The sequence below is a fragment of the Excalfactoria chinensis genome, chromosome 2 (assembly GCF_039878825.1).
Source record: "Excalfactoria chinensis isolate bCotChi1 chromosome 2, bCotChi1.hap2, whole genome shotgun sequence".
NCBI classification, from domain to species: domain Eukaryota; kingdom Metazoa; phylum Chordata; class Aves; order Galliformes; family Phasianidae; genus Excalfactoria; species Excalfactoria chinensis.
The window spans coordinates 77158277-77172933 of NC_092826.1; the positions used below are offsets into that span (position 1 = coordinate 77158277).

General features: G+C 39.7%; 1 protein-coding gene across 1 annotated transcript in view; it reads left to right on the forward strand.

Annotated features, from left to right (window-relative positions):
• The window catches only part of PHLPP1 (PH domain and leucine rich repeat protein phosphatase 1), a 133943-nt gene that overhangs the window by 59129 nt on the left and 60157 nt on the right, over window positions 1-14657 (forward strand). The gene's annotated exons all lie outside the window — the stretch shown is intronic.

Sequence of the window (14657 nt, forward strand, 5' to 3'; positions counted from 1 at the left end):
GCCTTCCTTTATGGAAGAGATACGACTCTCTCTCTGATCCGTCTTCAGGATGATTACATTTAGTCATGGGGGAAGCTATCTGTTGCAACTGTTTCCAAGAAATATGAGCTATTGTTCTGAGGTTATCATTGTGACAATTGTTAGTTGAGACTATAATGCCTGCAAGTAGATTTTGAAGAAAGTCCGACTGCGTGGAATTGTATTTACTTTGCTCCCAAACAGATTTTCTCCTAATGAGTGTTGGATGAACACAGCTGCTCTACTTCAGATTGCACTGAGAGCTTTAGAAGTAATTTTGTCCACGTGGATTTTTTTTTTCTTCTGAAATGGTGAATAAAACAAAATCTAGAAGGCAAGAAAAGCTGGCGATAAATGTTAGCATTTCAATCTATTATCCTGAGGCCTAGCACAGTGTGTTGAGATTACTTCCATGCTCTCCACAAGCAATCTTTACTAAGGGAACATGAGAATTTTTGGTGCATGTAATCCTCAGTGGCAAAAATGTGATACCACCTATGGATTCAGGATGCCTCTTTTGCGTTAGTTTGAAGTCCTGGGAAAGCATACCTTTGTAGTTATGTCATAATTGCTTCCAGTAAAAACTATAATAATGCAGGGATCTTTTTTTTGAGTAGAAGTGGTCTTCATTCTGGCTTTAAAATGCATAAGTTACATCGGCTTGCTAGTTTCGAGTTGATAAGTCCTTTCAGAGCTTGATTAAGAAGCAAAGCAATTCATCCGGAAAAAAAATTGTTTGCTCTAATGATCAGGTGCTGGCAGATCAATGAATTTGTTTTCCACGGTTAAATGATTTTGAAACCATGTAAAGTGCTTGGACTCATGACTACTTCATGATTCAGTGAGACAGGACCATGTGACAGCTGTTAACACTTTCCTGAAGCTGATATCTCCACGTCAGTAGTTCAAACAAAGCCTGAGTTTTGGAGAAGGGTGGTTGTTTTTTTTAATCTCCTGATTAAGTCCTTGTTGGCTTTCTGTACACCTGTGAGTGTTAGAATGTATTAGCCATCTCTGCAGAGGTGTCTTACAATTCTAGCACCTTTTTTTTTTCCCCAAAGCTTTGCTAAATATCTTTTTGCTTCCTTTTTACCTTGTTGTGACAACTGTTCAGTATTTTCAAGTGGTGAAGCCTGTCAAGCTTCCATGATGTGTGACAGGACACTCAGTTCTCGGTTGAGCTGTGATCTAATCATCATGTGTTTTGCATCATTTTTACCAGGAATTTGAGGTAGCTTCAGGAAAGCAGTCTCTGTCATATTAATAAAACTCAACTTTAGTTTATGTGGTAAGCTTTAGGATGGGACTTGAGTTGGTTCATCGCTGCTGAAGCCAGCTTATGGAGAGAAACAATGGTGAATTCTGCCCTATAACTGACAAAAATTGAAACACAGAAGCAGAGAAAGTGGGAGGAAAACAGGAGTATTAATGAACAGCAATTAAAGGCAGAAGTTTTAATTCTCACCAAGAGCAGAGGGCAAAAACTTGTGGGAATGACTTTTGCTCAAATGCTGCGTTGTATAAATTTTTGCATGCAGTTACAGTGATTGCTCAAAGCTTCCTTATTTGTCAACAGTCAAGGCAATTGTATGCTTTTGTAGGAAAATGATGAAGTAAATGTGAACCAAAATGTTGAACTCACTTCATGGATTGCCATCTTAACAGTTCTCATGAAAATACTTCAGTGGAGCAGTAAGACAAATTTATATCTAAACAGCTTTTTGTGCTATGACTTAAAATGCAGAATTCAAATGGGATGAGGTAAACTACATAATTCCTTTCCCTTAATTACGTTTCAGGTCATTGCTTGGCTTACTTTGCTTCAGAAGCCAGCAGGAGGCCAGTGCATGGAGTTGTGAGTAGGATTTAGAGCAAGGCAGACTGGTGCACTTGAGAAGAGCATTTTCCTTCTCCCTCTTGTGGAGACTACGTTCCTGCTATGCTTCCTGCTAAATCTTTGCAGAGCTTCCACTGGTCTGAGTCTTCCTCTCATCATCTGGATTTGACAGCAGTGCATTCCTGTCTGTAGTTGCCTTTTTCGTGTGTCATCAAGCATGTGGTTCCCCTGTTTCTCACAGAAGTTGGTTCTGCTGGTGGCAGCAGCAACAGCTTTCTGTATGAAACAGCACACGCAGACATGCAAATTCACATGAAGATAATAACATCCCCATGTGAAGATGACAACAGTTCCTATAACTGAGAACAGATTTGGTTGTTTGGGCAGCAGGAGCTGACTGAGCAGCTGTTCCCCATTTTTTCTTTGGGGGAGCAGGCAAATTTCAGCAGACTTGGTGTGTTGCCTAGTGCTGTGAGATACATTTGCCAATGCTGATTGAGGCTTATGAGTTTTATTGTGTGGGCAGAGTAATGGACCCTGTCTGGGGGCTTAGCCCCGTTCCCCGGATCCTGTAGAATGCTGCAGGCCAGCATCAGCTTTCTAGTAAGAACAGAAGAGCAGGCTTAATTTCAAATGCAGCTGATAAAAATTAGTTTGTCTGATTTCTCTTCTTGCAATGTCTTCTTTTAGTGTTATCTCTTCTCGTATGCTTTCACATGTAACAAGTGAGGCAACGTGTCCTCTTTTGAAGTATTTCCCTCTTGCTTGTTTTTGCTTAAGATTTAAAGGAATCTGCATTCAAGCATGTATCCTTCATTTTATAGGCTTGTGCATATCCAAATAATAATGAAACACAGGAAAAATAAATGGGATTTTCTTTGTCTTTTACTATTTCTAGAAAAGCCCTCAGCTGAGTACTTCTGTATGTTTCAGTTCCCACTGTCCTTTCTGTAGCCAAAGATGAACTGTCCAGCTACAGGAAATCTCTTTCTACTTTACATTCCTGAAAATTAATTAAATCATCCATTAACTCAGTTCACGAGGCAGCACCTTGCATTAAAAATACATACCATTCTGAATATTACTGAAGTAAAATAGAGTGGCATCAATTTGAAGGCTGGCAACATGTTTTACATTTGGCACCCGACACGCTTTTCTTGTGCAAAGTAAATAGTTCAGTTGTAATTAACTTCAAAGATTGTTTTTTCCACTAATAATAAATTTCACTGAACAGATTTTTGTTTCTCCAGTGTTAGAAATGAAACTGATATGCCATTTATGCATAGGATTAAAAAGAAAAAGAAAGAAAGAAAGCCAGCTTACAAGCATGATACATTCTCAACATCTTTTTCTTCTGGAGTGGAGATGAAGATGTGTAGAACATAAATTGTGTGGGGGAGAAAAATCTTCAGGAGTCTCAGTTCTTCCTCAAAGCTGAGCGAGCAGGTGGATGAATTAATAAAGATAGTATTTTGGGAAAGATAGCTTGCAAAATCTATCCAAGTGCCTTTAAAACTTAACCCTGTGAGTGTATGTGGATGAGACAGCATCATGAAGTTTTCCTGTGTTGGTTTGGTTTTCTTTTTGGCAGTGAGCTTCATGCATGTTCTAGAAGGGTCAGATCTAGCAGTGATTTCTGAAGTGGACCATTGTATTATGGATGTACGCAGTAGTACGGCAGAGCTGTGGAAAGGCAAGGCGAAGAGAAGTGTTCTGATCCGGGCTCACACGTTCCTTCTCGCTGAATTCAGCACGTTGGTTGCTGAGATTACATAGCAGAGGATTTTTGCTGTTAGAGCATGCTTGTAAAATTGAGACCATTTGCATTCCACTGCGCGGAGGTAACTTGTGAAGTGACTTTCAGAGAAATAAATGTGATATGATCTCTTACTTCGTAAGAACCCAAACACTTAGACAATTGAACTGTCACAGTGGGTGGATCAAAATAGGGCCTGCTTACATAAGATCTTGCATATTTTAGTTTTTATTGTGATTACTTACAGGATGGAGGGTTCAACACAGATTTAATGAGATTTAGATATGTTAAGTTTAAAATGCTGTACTTTTTGGAAGGGAGGAGAAGCGTTGGGGGTTTGTTTTCCTTGAGAGGACATTACATGCTAGTATTGGACACGGATCGAGTGGTGGGACAGTTGGAGTTTCTCTGCTTTTTCTGAGTACACAATTCAAATAGTGTCTTTTAGCCACAATATATATATATATATATATATATTTCCAATGGTACGGAAAGCATTCATTTCTGTGACAGAAAATTGAAATGTTATGGTCTGACCGCAATCAATATACATAAACAGACTTTCCTGTGCTCTGTACTGCACTGAACATTGTCCAGCTGGACTGCTCTTCTCTCTTGGTATTTTAAGGTCTTGTCAAACACCAGTAAAGGCGTTCAGTGTTTGGGATAGGTTTCTCGGGTGTGTGGTTGGACACTTCAGACTCACTTGGGTAATGGTCAGAGAGCTTTGCAGAGTAGCCCCAGCTTCAAATCGATCCTGCCGGTGTTGTGCAGCGCACTCAAAGTGAATACTTAGGGATCTCTTTCTAAAATTATCGTGAGCCAGAGCTAGTCGTACTCTGACTTCAAGTTCACAGGGTTGTTTTTAGCACACTCACTTTCCTGTCGAAGCTGAATTTTGATCTTGTTTTAATTTTATCTCAGAACTTCCTGCCTTAGAAGTGGTTTTGGGAGCTCTTAATGGGAGTGTGTGCCTGAAAACTGGACCCTTGCACAGGCTTTTTCTTCTCTTGCTATGGATGTGGAAACTCTCAGTATTTTTCTTGCAGAGCTGTGTAGCACAAAAAGGGAATTCTTAATTCTTAACTTCTGAGTGCCTTATTAGCTAGCACTTAGAGTTGTACTTTCATGGACCTCTGGAGTGCTCTGGACAGAAAACTGATGGGTTTGGGATGACTCATGTGCAATAGTTTATTTTAATTCGGATGGAATGGAAAAAGCCAATCTCTTCTGGTTTTTCTATTTTTCCTGCTCTTTGTAATGAAGCTGTATGACATGCGCTCGTAGACAGTTCCCATATGCTATCTGGTTACTTCTAGTCTCTGTTGTGGAAAACAGAAGAAAGTGACAATCCTGATATCTGGGGAAGTGTGATAAATCATCTCTGCCTCTGTTTCCAGGAGTAGAAGGGCACTGAGAAAAATGTTCCCTTTCATGTTTCTTTGTGATACTTATCTCGCACTCCCCACTGTTTCCTTGTTCTCTTACTTGAGAAAATCAGCCGTTTTTTCCTTGTTTTATTTTTATTTTTATTTTCTTCCCCTCAGAAATGTGCTCTGAAGTACAGAGTTCTTATGTAAGTTGACTTTTACTAGTGCATATTTGCATGCATTTACATACACGTTTAATGTATGTCAACATAATCCAACCTTTGTCATGTAAAATTAAAAACTCAAACACTTGAATGACAAGTCAGTTGAGAGAGGATCAATGGGGCACCTTCTTCAGCAACTGAAACACCTCCTCAGCTGTAAGCAGCCAGAAATCAAGGTAGTGAAGCTTTCTGTGGGCACCTGTTGATCCAGTTGCTGCAATTTCATCCTTTTTTCTGCTCAACTCTTTGCAGATGCCCTTGCTGTTAAGAGAAAAGTTAAGTAGGACAAGTATGCTTACCTAGCAAGTTGAGCTGGCTGGCTTTAAAGGATGGAGTAAGACTGGTCTACAGGGACATTGCCCAGCTGGAATTCCTTCTAGTCATTGCATTAAAATCTTGTGTTAATGAAGCTGAACTAGAAATATTCAGTGTTTAAAACCAATGTGTATTTTGTCTGACTAATATGCTTGCTCTTTTTTCTTTTTCTTTTTCTTTTTCTTTTTCTTTTTCTTTTTCTTTTTCTTTTTCTTTTTCTTTTTCTTTTTCTTTTTCTTTTTCTTTTTCTTTTTCTTTTTCTTTTTCTTTTTCTTTTTCTTTTTCTTTTCCTTTTCCTTTTCCTTTTCCTTTTCCTTTTCCTTTTCCTTTTCCTTTTCCTTTTCCTTTTCCTTTTCCTTTTCCTTTTCCTTTTCCTTTTCCTTTTCCTTTTCCTTTTCCTTTTCCTTTTCCTTTTCCTTTTCCTTTTCCTTTTCCTTTTTCCTTTTTCCTTTTCCTTTTCCTTTTCCTTTTCCTTTTCCTTTTCCTTTTCCTTTTCCTTTCCCTTTCCCTTTCCCTTTCCCTTTCCCTTTCCCTTTCCCTTTTCCCTTTCCCTTTTCCCTTTCCCTTTTCCCTTTTCCCTTTTCCCTTTTCCCTTTTCCCCTTCCCCTTCTTTTTCTTTTTCTTTTGCCTTCTTGTAACTTGAAGTGACCACTCTGTTTTACCTACAGTTTCCATTATTTATTTACTTATTAGGTAATGCTCGTGAGCATTGACAGTTTTAAATCTGGCCTTCTTTGTACACTCATAAACTTTGACGGGACTTTACCAGACAGCATTTAACATCTTTAAATACTATTTCATTTTAAAATTATTTGGGATTTTTATACTAGACATAATTGATATGTGCTAGTAATAGCTTTGTAATACTGCACAGAACTGTTTTGACATAAGATGCTCATCAGCCGGGTCCTATAATGAAACTTGCATTTAGATTTTGATCTGTACAATAGTGCTGGTACAGTAGTCTATTGTAGGAAATGTCATACTTAAAATGCTTTAACTTTATAGGAATGTAGATCACCATATGCTTTTAGATATGTTGTAGAATACCAAATTTAGTTTTTTTTCTAATGAGAGAGCAGGTAGAAAATCTTTGTACTTGGAACTTGAATACATTTAACATGCAAAAATAGTTTAATCATCTTGAGGTTTATGGCATTTTAGTCTAGAATACATTGACAGAGAACATTTGTATTATATGTGACATTCATATTAAACAATGCTTAATCTAATGTGCTCAAAAGTGCTTGTTCCTCTGTAGCCATATATTTAAAATATTTGACTGTCCACATACTTCAGCCTCAGGTTAAGGCAGGGAACTGTGGGGCTGTGGGGAGCTTTGCTCAACTCCTGCTGGTAAGGAGCAGAGATTTCTTTGTTGTAATGCTAAAGCGTATAGATGAACTTAGAACTTCTGCCAGGGGCTGTCATTGTTCCTCCTTTGCAGAGAGTGCATTCAAGTAGTTATTTTGAGCTTACTTGCTGCGCTTCATGTTGAGCATCTAATGCTGATAAAACCTGAAAGCTGCTGTTAACTTCAGTGGAGTCATCAGTGCAACTTTGCTCTTGAATTCCATCAAGACTCCAGCTTTGCCTGGAACAGTTGGTTAGTTCAGAGCTTCTGCCAATACAGCAATTACATTAGACTTAGAATGCCAAGGATTTTACTCTGTTTGTGGCTTTTTTGCACCTTGGGAGTATGATAACTAGAAGTCAGTTTGGCATGACTTCACAAAAAGTGCATTTCCAGCGTTCTCTTCAACTGTACTTTATGGGGATTGAGTTGGGGAGGAGAGGGGGAAAGGTGAATTCAAAAGTCATTGGGTTCTGTTCTGTCCTACTAAAGTTGTGCTATTTTCCAAGTTGTGATAACGCTAGCAAACTTTTTCAACATTTTAGTGCATGCAATTGATCCCAATCCTGATCAGGGATAGCATGAAGTGTGTTGATAAAATAGTCGTGGAATTACAAGAGATGCGGTCGGATAGAGGGACAAATATTTTCTGTATTAGACGCTGCTCTAAATTTATTTTAAGCCAAAACAATTGGTAGAACATCTCACTGAGGAACTTCTTGAACATCTTCATTAAATGAATCTGAAGTTCAAGGTGAGAAGGTTGTTTTAGATGGTACTTCCAGGAATCCTGGATACCAATAAGGTTTCTTACAGCCCTGTTCAAACATGGGAGGAAGAAGACATCTCCTGATGGTTCCTTCTTCTCGAGGTATTTCAATTATCTTTTCTCTGCAGAAGTGGGATATTGTGCTTTCCCACTTGAGCTTTACTACTGATAGAGATTCTTTATGAATGGAGCTTTATGAGCCTTCTTCAAATTGAAGCATTTAAGTATTTGGGTATAATACTAGAGTTCAACTTGCACTCCGTTGTTTCTAATACATGCAAAACTGAAGGTATCAAATGTGCTTTGAGTGTTGTCATATTCTTTTCTCAAAACAGCCCTGTCTGCCAGCATGCAGCTTGCTTAAATTTCCTGCAGATAAGTGAGGAGAGCGAGTGGCAAGTGCTGTGGGCTGAGTTTGAGTGTGGAGACCTCTGTTTCAGCCACAAGAGTTCCTGTAGGGAAAGCTGAAGATGGGATGAAGAGTTTAAGAATAGGCAGGTTTTGAGTAAGTCTTCGGCTTTTGTTTGCTTGTGCTTTACTACTTAACTGATAAAAAGCTTCAAAATGCTGAGGAACAGCTAGATATTCAACTCACTTGCTAAGATGAAACAATTGGATTCAAAGGCTTTGGATCTTTTACCCCTGCACAGTAATCCAGATGAACTTGTGCTTCTTGCTTTTAATTGCATACAGTATCCTGTTCACCATTGCACCTAAATCATCCTGGCACTGAAGTCGTGCTATGTCAGTAATGAGTCTAAGCGTGTTCTGCTGAATTACTGTTCCTTTTTATTCCCTCAGAAGCTATTGGCTTATTCAGGTTGATACTGAGCTTTTGATACTATATCTATTACAACTATTTTCCTCTGAAGAAATACCCAATACCTGACAGAAATACTGTTAAATTTTGCTTGCAATGTCTCTGATACCGTATTTTCAGGTCTTTTGTGTGGAAGTACTGAGAATAAGATACAGGAAATGATCAAGTGAATAAAAATTGAACTTCAGGGGGAAAAAAGAGAGGGAGAGTTGCTTTCTGTACTAAGAAATCCATACAAACTTTAATGTAAATGGAATTACATAGGAATTGTATAGGAATAATCACAGGATTATTCCTATAGAACTGGTGACTGTATGTTTTATTGCATGATATCATCCAGTGATGATGCCTGTCTTTAAGGATGATCTTCCAGTAAACAGGGATAGGCTTCATAAAGACTGAAAGCCTATCTGTCTTCTACTCTGTTTGTCACACAGAGAACATTAATTTAAGAAAAAAGCTGAATTGAGACAGTTAAAAAATATATATATAATGCTTTGTGTCTTTTGTGAAAAGGTGTCAGGCTTTAAGTACTAGGGCTTGAACTACTGATTTCTAAAGAAGTAAACCACTTCAGCTCTTAGCCCAGCTCTCATATTAATATGGAGGGCACCAAAATACTGTAAAAGTCTGTGCTAATAGTTACGTGCCCGTAGAAGCTATGTGATGATGTCTGAACACCTGTTCCACAGAGCAATACAGAGTCAATCAGCAGCTGTGTTAAATCTTGTAGGAATTTGTAAGAGTCTAAGCAGATTTGTGTGCAAAAATCCAAGTCGTTAGTTTTGGAATGGTTTTGCTAGTTAGAGCATATATGAGGTAAAGTTTATCTGTTATCTTTGCAAAAATATCTTCTGATTGCTGATAGATACTACTAGTTGAATTCTTGGTACTGAATATGAATAAATGTAAAACCTGCTAATTTTGTACTTTTGTTCTTAAATGATAAATGTGATTCCTTCAGCAAGGAAAAAAAACCCACAATTAGCATGTGAACTCTTAAGTAGGCTTTCTTCATATTTCTTTTAAGTAAAAATGAGAACAGTACAGTAATTTCAGGATTTTTACTTGCGTTTTTTGTGCTTTCTGTGCTTGCTGCCATTATTATAATTATTTTTCTAAATCCACCTCACTGCTTTATTTTTACACATCTCATTGCACCAAGACCTTGCCTGAAGTCATCGCGACTATGCTTAGTGTGACTGCAGTGCAAGGGGGAGCAACCTTAAATGACTGAAATGCTTCAAAAGTATTGCAGGAAATAGCTTTCTCTGTGTTTAATTAAAGGATTTGGGCAGAAGTAGAAATCTGCGGAAGAATCTGGTAGTAAGGGTTCGGCAATGGTATGCCAGCCTCTTCTTGCTGTGTACTAAGAGATATGGTTTAGTAGGGAAATACTGGTGGTAGGTGGATGGTTGGGCTTAGATGATTTTGGAGGTCATTTCTTTACCGATCTCGGTGATTCTATGCATGTGGTGGTTGTGTGTTGTTGGGTCTGTAGGAAGGGCTAGGGCAAGGTTTTTCCCAAAACCAAGTCAGAGGAACAGTGTTCCAGGAGTCCACTTGCTCTGTTGATTTCACCGCATCAGTTGGGAAACCAGCTGGCTTTCCTCACCAGATTCCAAGCAACGTCTTCAAACTGATTGCTGGCTTTTGACTTGTGTGTGGTAGATATGGGGGGGAAAAAAACAAATAATGCAACACTTGATGTTTAAGTGTTAGTGTGGGAAGTATCTTGTTTCTAAAATTACTTACTGAAAATCGTAGGTGGGCTTAATTACGTATTCTCTCCAGTGACTGCTGCAGGTCTGGCCTCTGCGTGATCTTCCTCTGTTCTCCATACCAAACTGCTCACCCTGGGCTGTTGCTGTGGCCTTTCTTTTTGGTCAGGAGGAGACAAGAAATGAAAGCAGCTGGGTTTGCCTAAAAGGGCTTAGGGACTGCTTACAGTGAGCAGCTGATGTGGTAGGGTTGATGCAATGTTGGCCTTAGTCCAAGGGCCCGGACATGTGCAGATGAGTGTATCGACCTCTGTTACTGACCCAGCTGCAGCTGAAAAAGACCAACCCTAAATCAGGGTTGAGACTGAGTCCTTCAGTCCCTTCTGAAAAGCCTTGAACTTGGACACTGCCACTGAGCATTCAGCCTTTGATACCACCAGGACCTGAGATTGCTCAGCAAAGGCAGCCTGGTCCTTCCACTGAGCCGGCCAGCTGTGCCACGTGCATCTCAGAACTGCTAGCTTTCATTCTGACAGACCGACATTAGCAATAAAAATAAAACCTGCTGCACAAAAGTAAACGCGTCTCTTTATGTCAGCACTTTCTTCCACTCTTATTTTGGTAATGTCTTAAATAGTTTTTTAGAAGCAGACTTCATTGGCTGTACTTTTCAAACCGGCTGGAATAATAAGTACTTGCAACTTAATCAGCTGTAGAGCTTCGAGAGCTTTCTCCTCCACATACTCTTTATGTCCCATAATGAGCTGGTATTTCATAATTTCTGATGGTAATATATTCCATATGCCTTCTATTGCTAGGATGAAGAGCTCTACTCAGCATCCAAAGCAAGTGGCTGTGGGTATTTAGTAAGATTTGAAGTCTTTGCACTAGGTCAGAGTCAGCATATGGTGTAGTGGTGGCTTCCTCAAGCTGCTTGTTGCAAAGTCTTTGTGTTTTAAGATAACTGAAGGGTGTCTGGTGTCCCATCCATGCTTCCTGTGAATGGTTCATGGTTCTAGAGAGAATAGGGAATTTTGATCAAATTCCCTGCTTTTCTCTGTCCTTTTTTTAAATACCAGTAGTTTCCCTCCGGGACTTAGGACAAGCTAAAACTGAGAGGAATTCAACCATGAATGTCAAGATAGCCAAATGAGTGGTCTGTTTGTAATTCCTTGAGGCATCTCCTCTAATGCTTCGTGCGGAACAAAAGTCCTGTTGTGGGTGTGCTTAGGAGCTGCAGTAGTTTTGGAGTCCTGACAAGAATGAAAAATAATCTTTTTCTGGTTTCTTGCTAAAACACTCCAACTGTTCTGGTTGGGCTTAGCATTTGAAAAACATTTTCTGGTATGCAAGTCTTCTAGATACTCTGGCATGTTTGTCTCCACTCTGATTGAGGCGATGGTGATTATCTTCAAGCTTTTGGCAGGATCTGAATTTGTGTTTCAAGTCACAAAGGATCATCATTACCTTTATATCTGTGCAACTGTCAGCTTCAGTATATCACAGGGCCCACTGGAAACTCGTCGGCTCCCTCTGGGCATAGTTAAAACTGAAGGAAATTCGTTAACATGAATCACACACTGTCTTCTGAATCTCAAGTGGGAGGTTTGAGGCGGGATGATTTCAGAACAGGTGATCCTTTTTCACCAGCACTCGTAGGTTGCTTAATTGATGTTTGGTGGTGGCACTCTGATTATATCATAACTTGCACTCTTTGATCCTTCGCCTAAAGATATGCTGGTGACGTTCGTATTGTCCCATCCCTTCTGTTCCTGTTGAGGGAAAAGGCCGTTTGCACTGATTACTGGGGCCTTCTCATTGGATTATGTTTTAAGTTGTAAAAAGTGCATGGGTACACGTGAGTCTTCCTTCCTGTTCCCTCGGTGCCAGTGGTGTGCTCTGGCAGGAGCTGGCTGTGGGTGGCGTGACACTCTGCCACCTGCTGCTCTCCTCGGTGAAGTGAGGAGCAGTGAGCGTTAGGATTGCTGCACCGAGTCCCATCCCTCTTTTGTTGTGGTGGTAATTCCATAACCTGCTCACATTTCAGTTTTTCTTACCTATGTGCTCTTTTGCCTGCAAGTTGCTGAGCCCTTAAGCACTGTTCGGGCTTATCTTTCAGTCAACAAATTTGCTTCTTTTCAATCAGCTTTTCCTCTGAATTACCTGCAGAACTTAAGTTCATTTAGAGATATTTACTTAACCTCTAGCTAAAAACAAAAGAAGTCAGCAGCTTCTGGAGGTTCGTTTTTTTCTTTGCATGATAATGAAGCATTTTGATACTATTAAGTCTGAATGGTAATGACCCTTTACAAGGAAGAAAACTGAATGATACATGAGCTGATTCCATCTCAGGCAACATGGTGTGATCCAACATCAGATGTAGGTTTTGCAAGTTATGCGGTGGTGTAGGCAGGAATAAGAAGAAAGAAATCTTCTGCTATAATGAAATAGGCTCAATATTTTAGTTTTGTATGTTCTTATCAAGAATCTTTTAGCTTTAATGTAGCAATGGGCAGAATTTGTTAGGAAAATATGTCCTAAGTGCTTAGAAGTTGAAGGTACTGTTGTAAAAACTTTCACCCTGGTAATTTTCCCATCAAATCTGTCTGTGATGTGAGAGGGAAGTACAGTTCGTACCTAGCATGGAGACTTTGTGATAGCTCTGTTCTGGCTTTTCTAGTAAACATTTACTAGTGACGCTAATTATTAATGTGACTTGCAACTGAACTACCTCTGAATTTACCTGAAGTTTGAAGAACTTCCATGTAGATGCTAGTGGATAGTTTTACAGGTCCAGCTGTACCTAACTTCATGGAGCTAGTTCAAGAAAACAAATGGTTTAATCTGGTTCCAGGAAACAGGCTTTTCAGGTTCCTGGCTCTTTTCTTGTAGCTTTTCTGAAGATTCTTTAATTTTCCAGCACCCTTTGTGAAGAGCGAGCACCTGCTGTCATATCCCAGTAATCATTCTGCCAGTACGGTACGTAGGGTAATGTTACATCTCTGTTTCTGAGTGTTCTCATGTTTCATGCCAAGGCTGCAGCACTGCAGTGGGGATCTCATGTTCTTTGTTACCCACTTAGGAATCCAAAAGAACTTCTGAGGATTGGTGTTTTCCGCCCAGAAATGTGCCGTGGGAGACGAACTTAGTTGAAATATCACTCTTGAGTTCAAACTGTCCATAGTCCTGATGACCGTTCCTTATACAACCATACTTTTGGCAATTCACAGGCACTTTGTATTCCATTACAGAGATTTTTATTGTGTTTTTGTTGTGTAGCAGATTCTTTGAGCAGTGCTTTGCAGAGTCAAGTCCATCATTTTGCATGAACTAGATAAACTGTCAGTTACTTTAGCAACTGTGATTTTTGTATTACATGTTGATTTGGTATTTTGTTTAGTTAGGGTTGTGTTGATCTATTTTACTCACTTGTATTCCCTAACAGTACTATGGCTTTATGAAGAATAGATATTTGCTACTTCCTTCTGTTCTCTCAGGCTTAAGAGAAGTGTTTAATCGCAGCTTCTATTGTTGGATCTGAATTTGCTTGGTAATGAAGTTACTGCTTTCTTGAGGCATCCAGATTTTTATTAGCATGGAGGTTTGTCTTTTAGCTTCAAGCAAGAGTAACATTCCAGCAGATCCAAACTACTAGCGGGCACTGGTAGTCTTAATGCTACTGGTTATTAGAATGGGGCAAGGCTTGAGGCTAACTATGCCTAGGTGTTGGCGTATTAATCTGTAAGGAAGATTTAGGAAGACTACTTCTTAAGGCATGGGTAAGAATTGGCATGAGGCAGGTGAGGGTGAGAGAACTATAGTGGGGTGGCCATATGGTATCATAGTATCATAGTATCGTGCGAGTTGGAAGGGACCTTAGAGATCATCGAGTCCCAACTCCCGGGTTTCGAGCCCTCTGTGTAGCGAAGCGGCACTTCTACCCCCTGCGGCACAGGGGGGATTTGAACCCGGGCCCTCCGGTGCTGCAAGCAGCACTTTATACCACTGCGCCACCAGGGTAGGTGTCTTCTGTCTTCTGTCAGCAATCTGAAGGCAAGAGCAGACTCATGAAGACAAAAGAGCTGTTGTACGAACACAAGATTAGTAATAGCAAGTTATAGTAATAGTGTGCAGCGCTTGTCACTGCTTTAGTTTAATTAGCACTGTTCTGAAAATACTGGAATTAGAAGAGAGGATCAACGAACTCCCCGCTTTCCTGGAGAACCAGCCAGTCATTAATGCTTTGACTTACTAATTTAAGAATTTTGTTAAGTATTAGTGTAGGAAAATGAATGGTTTATCTTGCCTTGTGATTTGGTAGCTACCTTAGGTTACGGTAGCCCTTGGTTCTTCATCCATGAGAGCTCCTTTGCAAAGTTTAACTACCACCGGTGTCCTTCAAGGAATTTCAACTTAGTTAACTTGAACATGATTGCCTTACCTATATTAGTATATTTGGATGAATCCAAATGT